The sequence below is a fragment of the Cherax quadricarinatus genome, chromosome 19, assembly GCF_038502225.1.
Source record: "Cherax quadricarinatus isolate ZL_2023a chromosome 19, ASM3850222v1, whole genome shotgun sequence".
Classification (NCBI taxonomy): Eukaryota; Metazoa; Arthropoda; class Malacostraca; order Decapoda; family Parastacidae; genus Cherax; species Cherax quadricarinatus.
Window position 1 is genome coordinate 12,629,254 of NC_091310.1, and position 14,570 is coordinate 12,643,823.

Sequence of the window (14,570 nt, forward strand, 5' to 3'; positions counted from 1 at the left end):
CCTAACATCCCTTTGATTCATCTGAGTCTTCAACTTCCAATTGTGACCTCTTGTGTCTGTGTCCCCTCCCTGGAACATCCTGTCTTTGTCCACCTTGTCCATTCCGTGCAGTATTTTATATGTCGTTATCATGTCTCCCCTGACCCTCCTGGCCTCCAGTGACGTCAGGCCAATTTCCCTCAACCTTTCTTCGTAGGACAATCCCCGTAGCTCTGGGACTAGTCTTGTTGCAAACCTTTGCACTTTCTCTAATTTCTTGACGTGCTTGACGTGTGTGTGTGTTGGCTCTCGTGCCCCTCTCGTTGAATTGGTCATTAATTACTAATGGGCTTTCTTCCTTCCCTCTAATGCCTTGTTACCTGTCCTTCATAATTATCTTCCATCTGATTGGACAAAGCATGTTAATAACAATTTTGTAATTAACTTATCAGATGAAACATTAGATGAAAATACAACTGCTGCTCTAGGTTTAGGTCTAAATTTCGCATCTTCAAAAGACTTAATAATGTTGAAATTGCAAAAGCCTTTTGAAACTTTGAAAAATTTTCTGATTAATCCATTGATGAAAATAATAATAGTAAAGGGGTGGTATATAGCTCTGTTAAAACAAAATATTCCCAATTGCCCTCAAAGATTTTTTATATCTTATGTTACACATATTAATAAAAAAATGCGCCTTTCTAAAGCAGATAAAATAAATGCAATAGTAATTATGAAAGAAAATGATTACCAAGATAAAATGAATAATCTCTTAGGTGATACTGAAACCTATTCTAAACTTAGAGAGAATCCCTTTAAAACCGTTAACAACAATTTCAATAAAACAAAACTTCTACTGAAAGACAAAAATGAATTAATTAAAAATTTACTTCCACTAATCCATCTTTACCCAATTTGTATGAATTAATAAAAACACACAAACCAGGTAATCCAGTTAGACCAATTATTAGCCCCATAGGTTCACACTCCAACAGCACGTCAAGTATTAAAAACCATTTGTCTCCATACACTCCTATCAAACACGCTCACGCATGCCCGCTGGAAGTCCAAGCCCCTCGCACACAAAACCTCCTTTATCCCCTCCCTCCAACCTTTCCTAGGCCGACCCCTACCCCTCCTTCCTTCCACTACAGACTGATAAACTCTTGAAGTCATTCTGTTTCGCTCAATTCTCTCTACATGTCCGAACCACCTCAACAACCCTTCCTCAACCCTCTGGACAAGAGTTTTGGCAATCCAGCACCTCCTCCTAACTTCCAAACTACGAATTCTCTGCATTATATTCACACCACACATTGCCCTCAGGCATGACATCTCCATTGCCTCCAGCCTTCTCCTCGCTGCAACATTCATCACCCATGCTTCACACCCATACAGGAGCGTTGGTAAAACATACATTCTCCTCTTTGCCTCCAAGGACAAAGTTCTATGTCTCCACAGACTCCTACGTGTACCGTTCACCCTTTTCCCCTCATCAATTCCATGATTCACCTCATCTTTCATAGACCCATCCGCTGACACGTCCACTCCCAAATATCTGAATACATTCACCTCCTCCATACTTTCTCCCTCCAATCTGATATCCAATCTTTCATCACCTAATCTTTTTGTTATCCTCATAACCTTACTCTTTCCTGTATTCACTTTCAATTTTCTTTTACATACCCTACCAAATTCATCCACCAACCTCTGCAACTTCTCTTCAGAATCTCCCAAGAGCACAGTGTCATCAGCAAAGAGCAACTGTGACAACTCCCACTTTATGTGTGATTCTTTATCTTTTAACTCCACACCTCTTGCCAAGGCCCTCGCATTTACTTCTCTTACAACCCAATCTATAAATATCTTGAACAACCACGGTGACATCACATATCCTTGTCTAAGGCCTACTTTTACTGGGAAATAATCTCTCTCTTTCCTACATACTCTAACTTGAGCCTCACTATCCTCGTAAAAACTCTTCACTGCTTTCAGTAACCTACCTCCTACACCATACATCTGCAACATCTGCCACATTGCCCCCCTATCCACCCTGTCATACGCCTTTCCCAAATCCATAAATTCCACAAAAACCTCTTTAGCCTTATTTAAATACTGTTCACTTATATGTTTCACTGTAAACACCTGGTCCACACACCCCCTACCTTTCCTGAGGCCTCCTTGGTCATCTGCTATCCTATTCTCCGTCTTACTCTTAATTCTTTCAATAATAACTCTACCATACACTTTACCAGGTATACTCAGAAGACTTATCCTCCTATAATATTTGCACTCTCTTTTGTCCCCTTTGCCTTTATGCAAAGGAACTATGCATGCTCTCTGCCAATCCCTAGGTACCTTACCCTCTTCCATACATTTATTAAATAATAGCACCAACCACTCCAAAACTATATCCCCACCTGCTTTTAACATTTCTATCTTTATCCCATCAATCCCAGCTGCCTTACCCCCTTTCATTTTACCTACTGCCTCACGAACTTCCCCCACACTCACAACTGGCTCTTCCTCACTCCTACAAGATGTTATTCCTCCTTGCCCTATACACGAAATCACAGCTTCCCTATCTTCATCAACATTCAACAATTCCTCAAAATATTCCCTCCATCTTCCCAATACCTCTAACTCTCCATTTAATAACTCTCCTTTCCTATTTTTAACTGGCAAATCCATTTGTTCTCACTCCATTTGTTCTCACTCCAAAATTTTTTCTTATTTTCAACAAAATTTGTTGATAACATCTCACCCACTCTCTCATTTGCTCTCTTTTTACATTGCTTCACCACTCTCTTAACCTCTCTCTTTTTCTCCATATACTCTTCCCTCCTTGCATCACTTCTACTTTGTAAAAAAATCTCATATGCTAACTTTTTCTCCCTTACTACTCTCTTTACATCATCATTCCACTAATCGCTCCTCTTCCCTCCTGCACCCTTTTTCCTGTAACTACAAACTTCTGCTGAACACTCATTTTTAAACCTACCCCATACCTCTTCGACCCCATTGCCTATGCTCTCATTAGCCCATCTATCCTCCAATAGTTCTTTATATCTTACCCTAACTGCCTCCCCTTTTAGTTTATGAACATTCACCTCTCTCTTATCTGATGCTTGTATTCTCCTTGTATCCCATCTACCTTTTACTCTGTGTAGCTAAAACTAAAAAGTGATCTGATATATCTGTGGCCCCTCTATAAACATGTACATCCTGAAGTCTAGTCAACAGTCTTTTATCTACTAATACATAATCCAACAAACTACTGTCATTTCGCCCTATATCATATCTTGCATACTTATCCTCTTTTTCTTAAAATATGTATTACCTATAACTAAACCCCTTTCTATACAAAGTTCAATCAAAGGGCTCCCATTATCATTTACACCTGGCACCCCAAACTTACCTACCACACCCTCTCTAAAAGTTTCTCCTACTTTAGCATTCAGATCCCCTACCACAATTACTCTCTCACTTGGTTCAAAGGTTCATATACATTCACTTAACATCTCCCAAAATCTCTCTCCTCTACATTCCTCTCTTCTCCAGGTGCATACACGCTTATTATGACCCACTTTTCGCATCCAACCTTTACTTTAATCCACATAATCCTTGAATTTACTCATTCATATTCTCTTTTCTCCTTCCATAACTGATCCTTCAACATTATTGCTACCCCTTCCTTAGCTCTAACTCTCTCAGACACTCCAGATTTAATCCCAATTATTTCTCCCCACCGAAACTCCCCTACCCCCTTCAGCTTTGTTTCGCTTAGGGCCAGGACATCCAACTTCTTTTCATTCATAACATCAGCAATCATCTGTTTCTTGTCATCCGCACTACATCCACGCACATTTAAGCATCCCAGTTTTATAAAGTATTTCTTCTTTTTTTTAGTAAATGTTTACAGGAGAAGGGGTTACTAGCCCATTGCTCCCGGCATTTTAGTCGCCTCATACGCCACGCATGAGGAAAGATTCTTTTCCACTTCCCCATGGGCAATAGAAGAAATAAAGAAGAACAAGAGCTATTTAGAAAAAGGAGAAAAAACCTAGATGAATATATATATATATATATATATATATATATATATATATATATATATATATATATATATATATATATATATATATACACGCATGTGCGTGTCTGTGAAGTGTGACCAAACTGTAAGTAGGAGTAGCAAGATATCCCTGTTATCTAGCGTGTTTGAGACAGAAAAAGACACCAGCAATCCTACCATCGTGTAAAACAGTTACAGGTTTCTATTTCACTGTCATCTGGCTGGACGGTAGTACTACTCTGGGTGGTTGCTGTCTACCAACCTACTACGCTTAAATGTGACTATAATAATAAAACTTCCTTAAGATTCATAATACTCATGCCAAATATGCTCGTTTGGAGACACTCTGGATATGTCAACTTTACAAGAGGTGAAATGCCTCCCTCAGTAGTTAACACCACTTATTTAGTAATCCAAGAACCTAACCGACCCAGAGAATAAATCTCCATCAAGGAGTTGAACACTGCATCCATAATGGTGACTCTCTTCGACCTATGATTCTATGCGGTTTACCAGAAGACTATGATTAAGCATGATTATGATTTCGTTCTGATTTTTAAACCTGGCGGACTCCACATCAACAGTAATCACTCGGATTAAAAAGACGATCCAAAATTAATAACTCGCTTCGTAATATACACTCCATTCATCCGGGTAGTAGCACATTGATATACTCGTTAGAGGACGCTAAAGTTCAGAACACGACGACACCACCCTAACTTCCGCTCTAAAGGCGGAACACCAGACCTGCCTTGAGCAGACCTCCAGAGTACTTGACAGTTGACTCCAATTAAGCCTCCATTGTCGTGACTACATTCTGAAACCATTGTCACCAAGTCACCCTTGTATACACGAGAAAGCGTGCATGGAAAAAAGTCTGTTTACAATAAACATACGTAAGTTCAGCAAAGCGCCTGTGGTGGCAATTTGTACATACAACGTTCCTACATATACATGTAGAAACGTTGGAAACATACGCACGTGTCTGTGTTTACAGTAAATATGAGTTCTACCCCCACACGCACAGGACTGTTGACACCTATTATATATACTTGCCAGTCTTCTTTGCCATGCATAACTAGACTTTACGTTATGCTACACAGTGGATGGGACGCTAGTCTTCTCTTCTCCTACTACAGTACTTACCCAGCACCTAGTTCCCTAATCTTCCTTCCTTCCCCTCCCTCCCTTCCTTACCATATCCTATGGTCACTAATCCCTAAATCATTGTAATAATATTAACAATTAATAATAAAAGTAATGATTACCTCCTTGGCTAACGCCATGATAATATGGTTTGTTTGAAAGGAAAAGAAAAGAAGGTCAGGAAAAAGTGAAATAACTAGTTTTATCATAGCTGTCTTGAAATCTGTGTATAATTAATTCAGTTAAATACAGATATTCTTAGAATGTCGTACTACAGGAAAAGATGTAATTTTTGTCCTCTTGAGTAGCATATGATATTTATTTTAACAGTAAAACGTTAATGAGAGTAAATCAATATTTATAAGGAAAGAATTCTGAGGGTTATACAATAATGTCAATGAAACTATAATAAGAGTAATAGTTAGAAACTGATTGTAAACTATAAATATTACATGCGCCAGGAGGAATGGGGGAGCAATGCGACTCGATTCAAAGAAAGGGAGAATACGTTTAATTCCTTGGATCAAGAACCCCTCACCAGCATCTAGGCGTTTCTGAGGCGTGATTATATATGAAGGAAGATCAGCGATGATTCGATACTCTCCACAGCCGGAGAGATTACTTAAAAATAAAGATTTATTCCCAGCGTTTTATCACGTGAGCTCATAAATTCACATAATGATGCGAAAACATTGTCAAACGACATCAGAAATACATTCCTTGCATATTTACAGAGGTTTGAACCCTGAAAGGAGAAACTTTAGATTTTTCCCAAAAATTTGTTTTAATTTCTTCTCAGAGGTTAAGGGTCATCATAAAACTAAAGTGGAACACATGCTACTCCTACTATTATTATTATTATTATTATTATTATTATTATTATTATTATTATTATTATTATTATTATTCTTTATTTTTATTTATTATTATTAATTCTTTATTTTTATTTATTATTTATTATTATTATTATTACTACTAATACTACATGTATTTTCGTCGCTGTACGACTTTAGATAAATCCAAATCTCAAATAAATCTAATCTAACATTAATTAACAAGCTTCAAAATGCACAAAAGAGCCCCAGAAATTATGCTACAGACATTAGAAAAGTCAGTAAACTTCAGCTTAGCACACACAGTAGACCAAGAAACTGTATCTCAACTCAATCATTAAGAAGAAAACTATCATTTAACAAGCCCAGGAGCTGTATTTCCATACCATACAAGTACATGAGTTATAAAATTTTCTCCGCAGTAAATATAGATCATACCCTCATTAGGCCCATTAACTGGGAGTCGATCATGTCAAACCAAGCAGAAAATTTGAGATGAAACCGAGAGAACATTGATTACATAGCGTCAGTGGCATAGGAGTTGTAATTCAAACCACCTTAAGAGGGCTGGGAGGTATATACTTTTATGTGCTTTTTTAAATTCTTAATGTGTGCACTGGCAATATCTGGAAATCCTGGCCAAATGCTCTCAGGGGCATAAAGATGTTTGTAATTCCTCTTTTATGGTGCATTAGGCTCCTGTCATGCACTCAGAGTAGAGGAATCATTGGAAATTGAATGGCCATTATGGAGTCATTTTCTTCATGATCCCACTGATGATAATGTCCATATTTGTCAGAGGAGAAAGAGAAGAAAATTGAATGCTATATTTATTTACTGTGAAGAAAAATGGCGTCATTAATTTTTTGCGTCTGACAACTGAAACTATGCTTGATGCATCACAGTGCATGCCATGGAAAAATACGAATGATTTCACTGATGAAATAAAAATATATTTTTGTTAGTACAACATGTGTCATCACAAACCAGATTAATTCATCTGGACTCTGTCTCGTCCGCAAACTGAGTACTGAGTTTTCTCTAGCCACATATGTACTATGATCTCTACTCGCTGGATGCAATCAAATCAGGGAGCAAGGAGGGCTTGAGCTCATGGCATTTGAGTGCTAAAACTCACAGGCCAGTAAGGTCAAAGCTCAACCCGTTCCTTGATTTGTTTACAATCGCGATAAACGATTTCGTGAGTCACTGGATGCAATGTTAGGTAAGGAATTTGAAGGTGATGTTGATGACATTCTATATGCACACGCGCACGTACTCACTCACCCACACCTCCGTCACTATGTCCTATAACTCGAGTAGCTTTGTGACACAGGATTTTCCTTCCCTGAAACCGTGCTGGCTACCGTGTATAAGCTTGTTCTTTTCTAGGTGCTCCATCACTCGTCTCCTGAAAATCTTCTCCATTATTATTAGAAGAGTGGTGGAACACCTAGAAAGGAACTAGCTTATACAATCAGCACGGTTTCAGGGAAGGGAAATCCTGTGCCACAAACTTACTGAAGTTTTATGAGAAGGTGACGGAATTAAGACGAGAGAGAGAGGGCTGGGTTGATTACATTTTCCTGGACTGCAAGAAAGCTTTCGACACAGTTCCTCACAAGAAATTAGTGCAAAAGCTAGAGGATCAGGCAGGTATGACAGGGAAGGCAATGAATAGATCAGAAAATACCTGACCGGTAGGCAACAGTCATAGTACGTGACGAGCGGGATTCCACAGGGATCAGACCTAGGATCGGTGCTGTTTCCGGAATATGTGAATGACATGACGAGGAGATAGACTTAGCAGTATCCCTATTTGGAGAAAACGTGACGCGAATGAGAAGAATTCAGTCGGATGAGGATTAGGCAGGACTACAAAGTGATCTAGACAGGCTGCAAGCCTGGTCAAGCCAATGGCTCTTGGAGTTTAATCTCCACCAAGTGCAAAGTCATTAAGATTGGGGAAGGACAAATAAGACCGCAGACAGAGTACAGGCTAGAGGGTCAAAGTCCTCAAACCTCACTTATGTAAAACGATCTTGGTGAGTATAATACCGAGCATATCTCCTGAGACGCACATCAACCAAATAACTACTGCAGCATATGAGCGCCTGGGAAACCTAAAAATAGAGTTTCGACTCCTAAGTAAGGAATCGTTCAAACCCATATTGGAGTATGCACCACCAGTTTGGAACCCACACCTTATCAAGCACGCCAAGAGATTAGAGAAAGTGCAAAGGTTTTCAACAAGACTAGTCCCGGAGTTAAGAGGGATGTCCAACGAGAATAGGTTACTGGAAGGACAATGGAAGGCAGGAGGAATAGGAAAGACATAAATACTGAGAGGAATTGACAAGGTGGATAGGGACAAGATATTTGAGACGAGACACAGCAACAAGAGGTCACAAATGGAAGATGGGGACTCAGACGAGTCACATTGATGTTAGGATGTATATCTTCAGTCATAGCTGTCAGGAAGTGGAATAGTCTGGAGAGTGATGTAGTGGAGGCAGGATCCATATACTGCTTTAAGAAGAGATACGATAAAGCTCATGAAGTAGAGAGAGAGAGAGAGAGAGAGAGAGAGAGAGAGAGAGAGAGAGAGAGAGAGAGAGAGAGGATCTAGTAGCGACAAGCAAAGAGGCTGGGCCAGGATGTATGGATCGACTGCTGCAACTACAATTAAGCGAGTACAATTTGGGGAGTGTATATACACACACACGCACATCCCCCCAAAAAGTTTGCGATATGAAACTTGATGGGTTTAAATATAAAGATAGAGGAGAATAAAAATATGTAAATAAAATATAGAGAATTTGGGGGTACAAAGTAAACAGGTTGTCATAGGTAGATTAATGGTTGTTATATTGTTGCTGTTTTGCCTTTAGTCTATGGGATAGAGTTGCCAGAAAGTTTTTAAATATATATAATAAAAATATCTTCATCTGGATTTGTTTCGAGATTAAGTATTTTGTGAGTGCTAAGAATATTTTCACAAGATAGTTTAACCTGAGACAACGGAATTATTAGGTAAAAGGGGAGAGGGGAGGGAATAAATGAATAGTTGCCCATTTCATCTTGTTTCAGAGGTTGGGGGGAGGAAGGAAAAAATGGTATTATATTCTTGTCCCAGGCTGTGTCTTAGAATTCGTGGGGAGGATTCAGTGGTGGCATTTTCTAATATTAGGAGATTTCCCAATTTTACTATCTTTTAAACTGTTAAGGAATATCATCGGCAGCGAATCTGTAAATCTGTGAAGCAACTCATACGTAAACGAGGAGGAGTTCTTAGGTAAGTAATCAGATGCAAAATAAGTTACAAGATAATACTGAATGATTGGCGAGGGAATAATCTTATACACTGTATATTATATTATATAAAATATTATAAGAAACGTTTCATAGGTACCTCATTACAGAGAATGTTTTTTTTTATTGATGGAGCAACGGAAGAACATGGAAATACTTACATAAATTTTCTCAAAACATCAATGCCAATTTAATTTCTCCATTTAAAAAAGTGCAAGAAATAGAAATTTATTGAAAAGGTATTCTGTGTAAGTGTAATTCTTATTAATTTACAATTTAATGGTTATAAAAGAAAAGTATTGAAAAGCAGGTTTAGTTTAGCTCGTCTGTGGATTCGTGTAAATGATGATATTTGAACACTGAAGTAAATAAGCGAGTAAAAGATATGCTGAAGTTTTATTAAGATTTGGTTTAAATAGAGTATTTCAGTAATTTGTCACTTACTTGGAGAGACAGGGAGTAATAACTGCAATAATAACTATGATACTCTGAATATGGATTTAATACATCTCTGATAGTTCCTCACGGTAGATTGATGAAGCAAGTAGCGGCACGAGGGATAGGAGGGACAGGAGCTTCCGGTAATTAGTTCACTTAAATTGATGCTCTGATGGATCAGGGTTGACAGGGAACATTAACTAGATGAACATGTATTAATCGATTAAAGGATCAAACTCGAAAGCCAGTAAAAATGATATTATCAGAATTCTTATCGGACAAAAGTCTCAACAGTATGAGTAAGACTGTTGGTCTTGGGTTGGGTAAAGAGAGACAACGGGTCAATGCAACCGTCATAGATCAACTTTAAGATCAAATAATTACCATGGGACTGAGTGCTGCAGCTAACCAGCTCACATATGAAGGAAGTGAGTTAGCTCATTCTTGTATCGAGACTATGCTGTGAGGCCCCTAGCAATACTAGTGGCCTGGTCTCAGACCGGACCGCTGGGGCGTTGACCCCCGAAAGCCTCTCCAGGTATTCTCATTACTATAGCTGTATGTACCACCAAGCTCCCTTCAGTCCAGAGATGGGTGGATTGGTTAGTTACAGATAATGTTAGTTCAGTGTAGTTAGTTATTACTATCCCACATTTATGAAACGTATGGTTGGTAAGTGTCGTATTCCTTTCCTGAACAATGGTGGTGGCTGTGACATTTATGGCAGAATGTCCCGTCCGGGAGGATACTGAGTAATCAGTCTATTAACGCAGTTAATAGACAGATTTAGTCTATTAGAGCAGGTAATAGACTAAATCCCTAATAGAAGATAATACTGAGCCAGTATATAAATTGTGGGAAGTGAGCAGTATTGGGATTACTTTAAATGAGAGTTTCTCTGATAATTATTTCATCCAAGAGCAAAATCTCAAGGAAGTAAAGTACGACAATGGGCACTAATGGGCTAGACTGCCGTAGAAGCTAAATAAGCAGGAATTACCAACGCATTATAGAATGACACTTAAAAGCGCTGTTCCACGAACTAGGTAAGGCTCCAGAGTTATTAATTGCGTATGATAATGAATACTAATCTACAGAATTTCTCCAAACTGCGATAAATTAGTAAGAGAGATTCTAATATCAATGGCAGAATTTCACTACAAGTCATGATGAGAATAATGTATTACATTTTTTTTTTGCGATGATTCCAAAATTACCTTATGGCGCGGTTAGGTTTGCAGTAATTGCAATTTATGCTAAAGGTAATAAATTATATTTTATAAATTGTATCATTATAAATTGTACTTCTATATGTTGTCAAGCTTTTACCTGCTTAAATTACATCAGAAAACTGGGGCACTATGATGGCCTAAGGACAAATGAAAGGTAAGTAAATAGTTAACTGTACATTCTGATGATTTTCCATTATTTGGATCACGTTAAGTACTTGTACTGCCGAGACTCATGTTTTCGTGGAGTGTGTGTAACTGGGTTCCTCCCTCAGTTGAAGTCCAGACTTGTTAACGAATGGTAACATTGTTCCGTGGAAAAAAAAAAAAAAAAACGTAAATTATACTCGTGATGTGTACAAAGTTTTTTTTTTTTATATAAATTTGACTATTAACATTCATAAACTGTTGTGAGAAGTTATGGTTAAAGTTTGTTTGATAGCAGGAAGCCACTGGTTATGAATTCTTGAATAGATAACTGTTCAAAGATTTTATGAACAAATCTGAATCAACATTTTTGGATGAGTTACAAAGTGAGCGAGGAGTAGCTATTTCTTATTATATTTCACAATTTTGGTGATAGATATAACCTCTTCGAAGCTTTTATTTAATTGGGGTTAGATATTTTGTAATAATTTATGGAGTTGCATAAGGAAAAAAGAGCAAGAAATTACGATGAGAGGCAAGAGGGTACCGGAAATAGTTACTAAATAGCCAGTAGTATAATTTCCTCTATTTTTGTTTTAAATTATATTTTTCACCACTATTATATAAGTAATATTACTTCGCCAATTTGATGAATATTAATTATGTAACGGAAGGTAAGTAAGGCAACGGTATGTTGTGTCGATGTAACACATTTAAAGAAGTTAAGTCAACTGAACTGGGATTGTTATACATCAGGGTATACTTTTACTGGCATGTTGCATCTTGGAACATCAGTGTCATGAATATAGTACGAATGGAACCTACAGAAGAGGTACTATTATCATGGTATTTTCTGAAGTACTCTAAGTCTTATCTTAAAATGAGCCAGGTAGTGAAAGAAACGTAGCGAAGTGCAGGAGTTGTGGAATAGAAGATTAAGGCTTTGAAGGCTATTCAGACCTCATTACACGAAACTTTCATCTGAAAATAATCATTTGAAAAGGAAGGAAAATGATGAGAAGAAATTGAATGAAAAAATACTGGAAATGATTGCAATATAGAGAAATAGTCATGTATGTAGTCATATCTGAAGAGTAAAACAGAAGTGAAGTTAAATCGAAATGATTTGAGGCAAAAATCCTGAAAAATAAATTTTGCATGTGGCTGAATATTGTGGAGTGCTTAATTAACTTTCCTGGATCTTCTTAAAGAAGCAGAACCGAAATTTGTGATTCCTCGTAGACAACAACTTGAAGCATACTTCATCCAGCATACGCAAAAAGATGATGGCTGCAATAAGAAATGAATGCCAAGATCTCTGCCGATTTAATCTATCATTAGAGTTTTGGATCAGTCGTAAGGGAAAGTCATTCTTGCTCGTAATATATTTGAAGAGAGACATTGTGTTCAACATTGCAAGTGCATATGAAGAGTTGGTTGACTGATATGCTACCAGAGGTAAATTGATGAGTTATAGCATAGAATACTTCGTCAGAAATTGAGGTTTTTTTGACATCTCTCTCACTGGATTTTACGTCGCTGAATCTGAAGACGTAGCTTACTGAATCTGGAATGGGAAGATATCAAGGGGGACGTATGAGCTGCTTTGCTCAGTCTCACCTTGGTTTACAAGGTCACCCTAGTCCAAAGGTCAATAATCCTTCTATAAAGAGGATTTCAGAAAACAGCCTCACTTGTGAATTCAATTTAAAGGTCAGCTTCTGCTGCACCATTCCTCCATCAGCGGTATTTATTAATCACCCAGCCTCTACCACACTACCATCACCCAGCCTCTACCACACTACCAAGATGGAATTCACAATTAAGATGAACAAGTGAGTTCTTTAATGATCCAAACATATCAACGAAGCTGAATATTTGTTGAATGGTAGGGAGAATAAAGACATGCAATTATCTTCAACAGAAATCGCAGCCCTAAAGGAGGTTATGACAGCTCTTAACCCATCTGTGTGGAAGTGGAACAGGTGGAACAAGAAGAGAAAATTGTTATCTTAGTTGGATCAAACGTTATTTTTCAACACTAATCTGTACAACAGTTACCAGATTCTGACCAGTCCTACCATGAAATTTTGGCCATGTAGCAGTGAAACGATGAATGAACATAGTACTAGCTTTTATCAGAAGCAACAAACAAAGAAGAGGTTCTTCAAGAGGTCAGGATCGTTTCTGCCAGCAAATCTGAGAAAGAGAAAAGGGGTGGGAAGGGGGGTGAAATTGTACAAAAGGATGCCTAAAAGGGTTGCCGTATTTACTTCATACCCTCTTCAGCTAGAATTTAACAGAAATTACCCACTGATGAACTTTAACAAGTTTTGAAAAAATTAAATAAGTGGATTGTGCTACATTCGACATAGAGCTCTTGGCTTATTGAAGAGATTCTCCTCCTAAGGCTCCCTGAGAAGAAACGAGCGTTGCACAGCCACTCTAACACAATTAAATTTCAACGTAGATGGACGTGCAACCATCCACAAACTTCTGATTAAGTGCAACCGAGAAATTTATGAGTATTTTCCTTGCTTTCATTTAATGAACTGTAATATGTGAAAATGGATGCAACTAATTTAAGTTCGTCTGCACCTTTGTTACAATTGTTTTCATCATTTTATGCGTTGTGATATAACTCATCGACAACTTTGTGCACCAATTCATTCAACAATTTTTCTAATTTTATTCAGCTAATTGGTGCAGATTCCTTTTTTATACTGAAGTGCATGAAAAAATATCACTGAACATTGACTCAAGAAATCGTAATGACACGATTGCAAACAAACCATACCCCCGGCTGGGATTGAACCCGCGGTCATAGAGTCTCAAAACTCCAGCCCGTCGCGTTAGCCACTAGACCAGCTAGCCACAATAAGATTCATCCAACTAGGTATATTTCTACACCATAGGAAGGTTAGCACAGGCACCACTGTGACCACAAATATACCTGCTTTTCTCTAACGACAAATGTAACTAATGGAATTCTTGTGCGTTATTCAAGTACTTATATTTAAAGGTAAAATATGAAGTAAAAATATTTGGTTATTATGTCGGACACTATTAAAATGTAAAGTGTGGCAAATGAAGAAAATAATTTAATACAAAACGTCTCGATAGATTGAAGCAATATACACTAGGAGAGACCGGGGTTAGTTGGCAACAGGGGTAAGTTGACACACTTGTAATAATTCAAATATTTACAGCTAGACGGTGTTATTTACACGATAGGAACACCACGTGCTTCTTCACTCACCAACAAGCTACTATACCAAGAGGTTGCAGTACTTAATTGGAGTGGGGAAAATTTTGATTTTGATGCCGGTAAGTAAATTATCATTCGCTTATATTGTTTGCTGTAACATGTATGGGGTTATAGATGAGAAATATCCAATTTAGCCATAATTT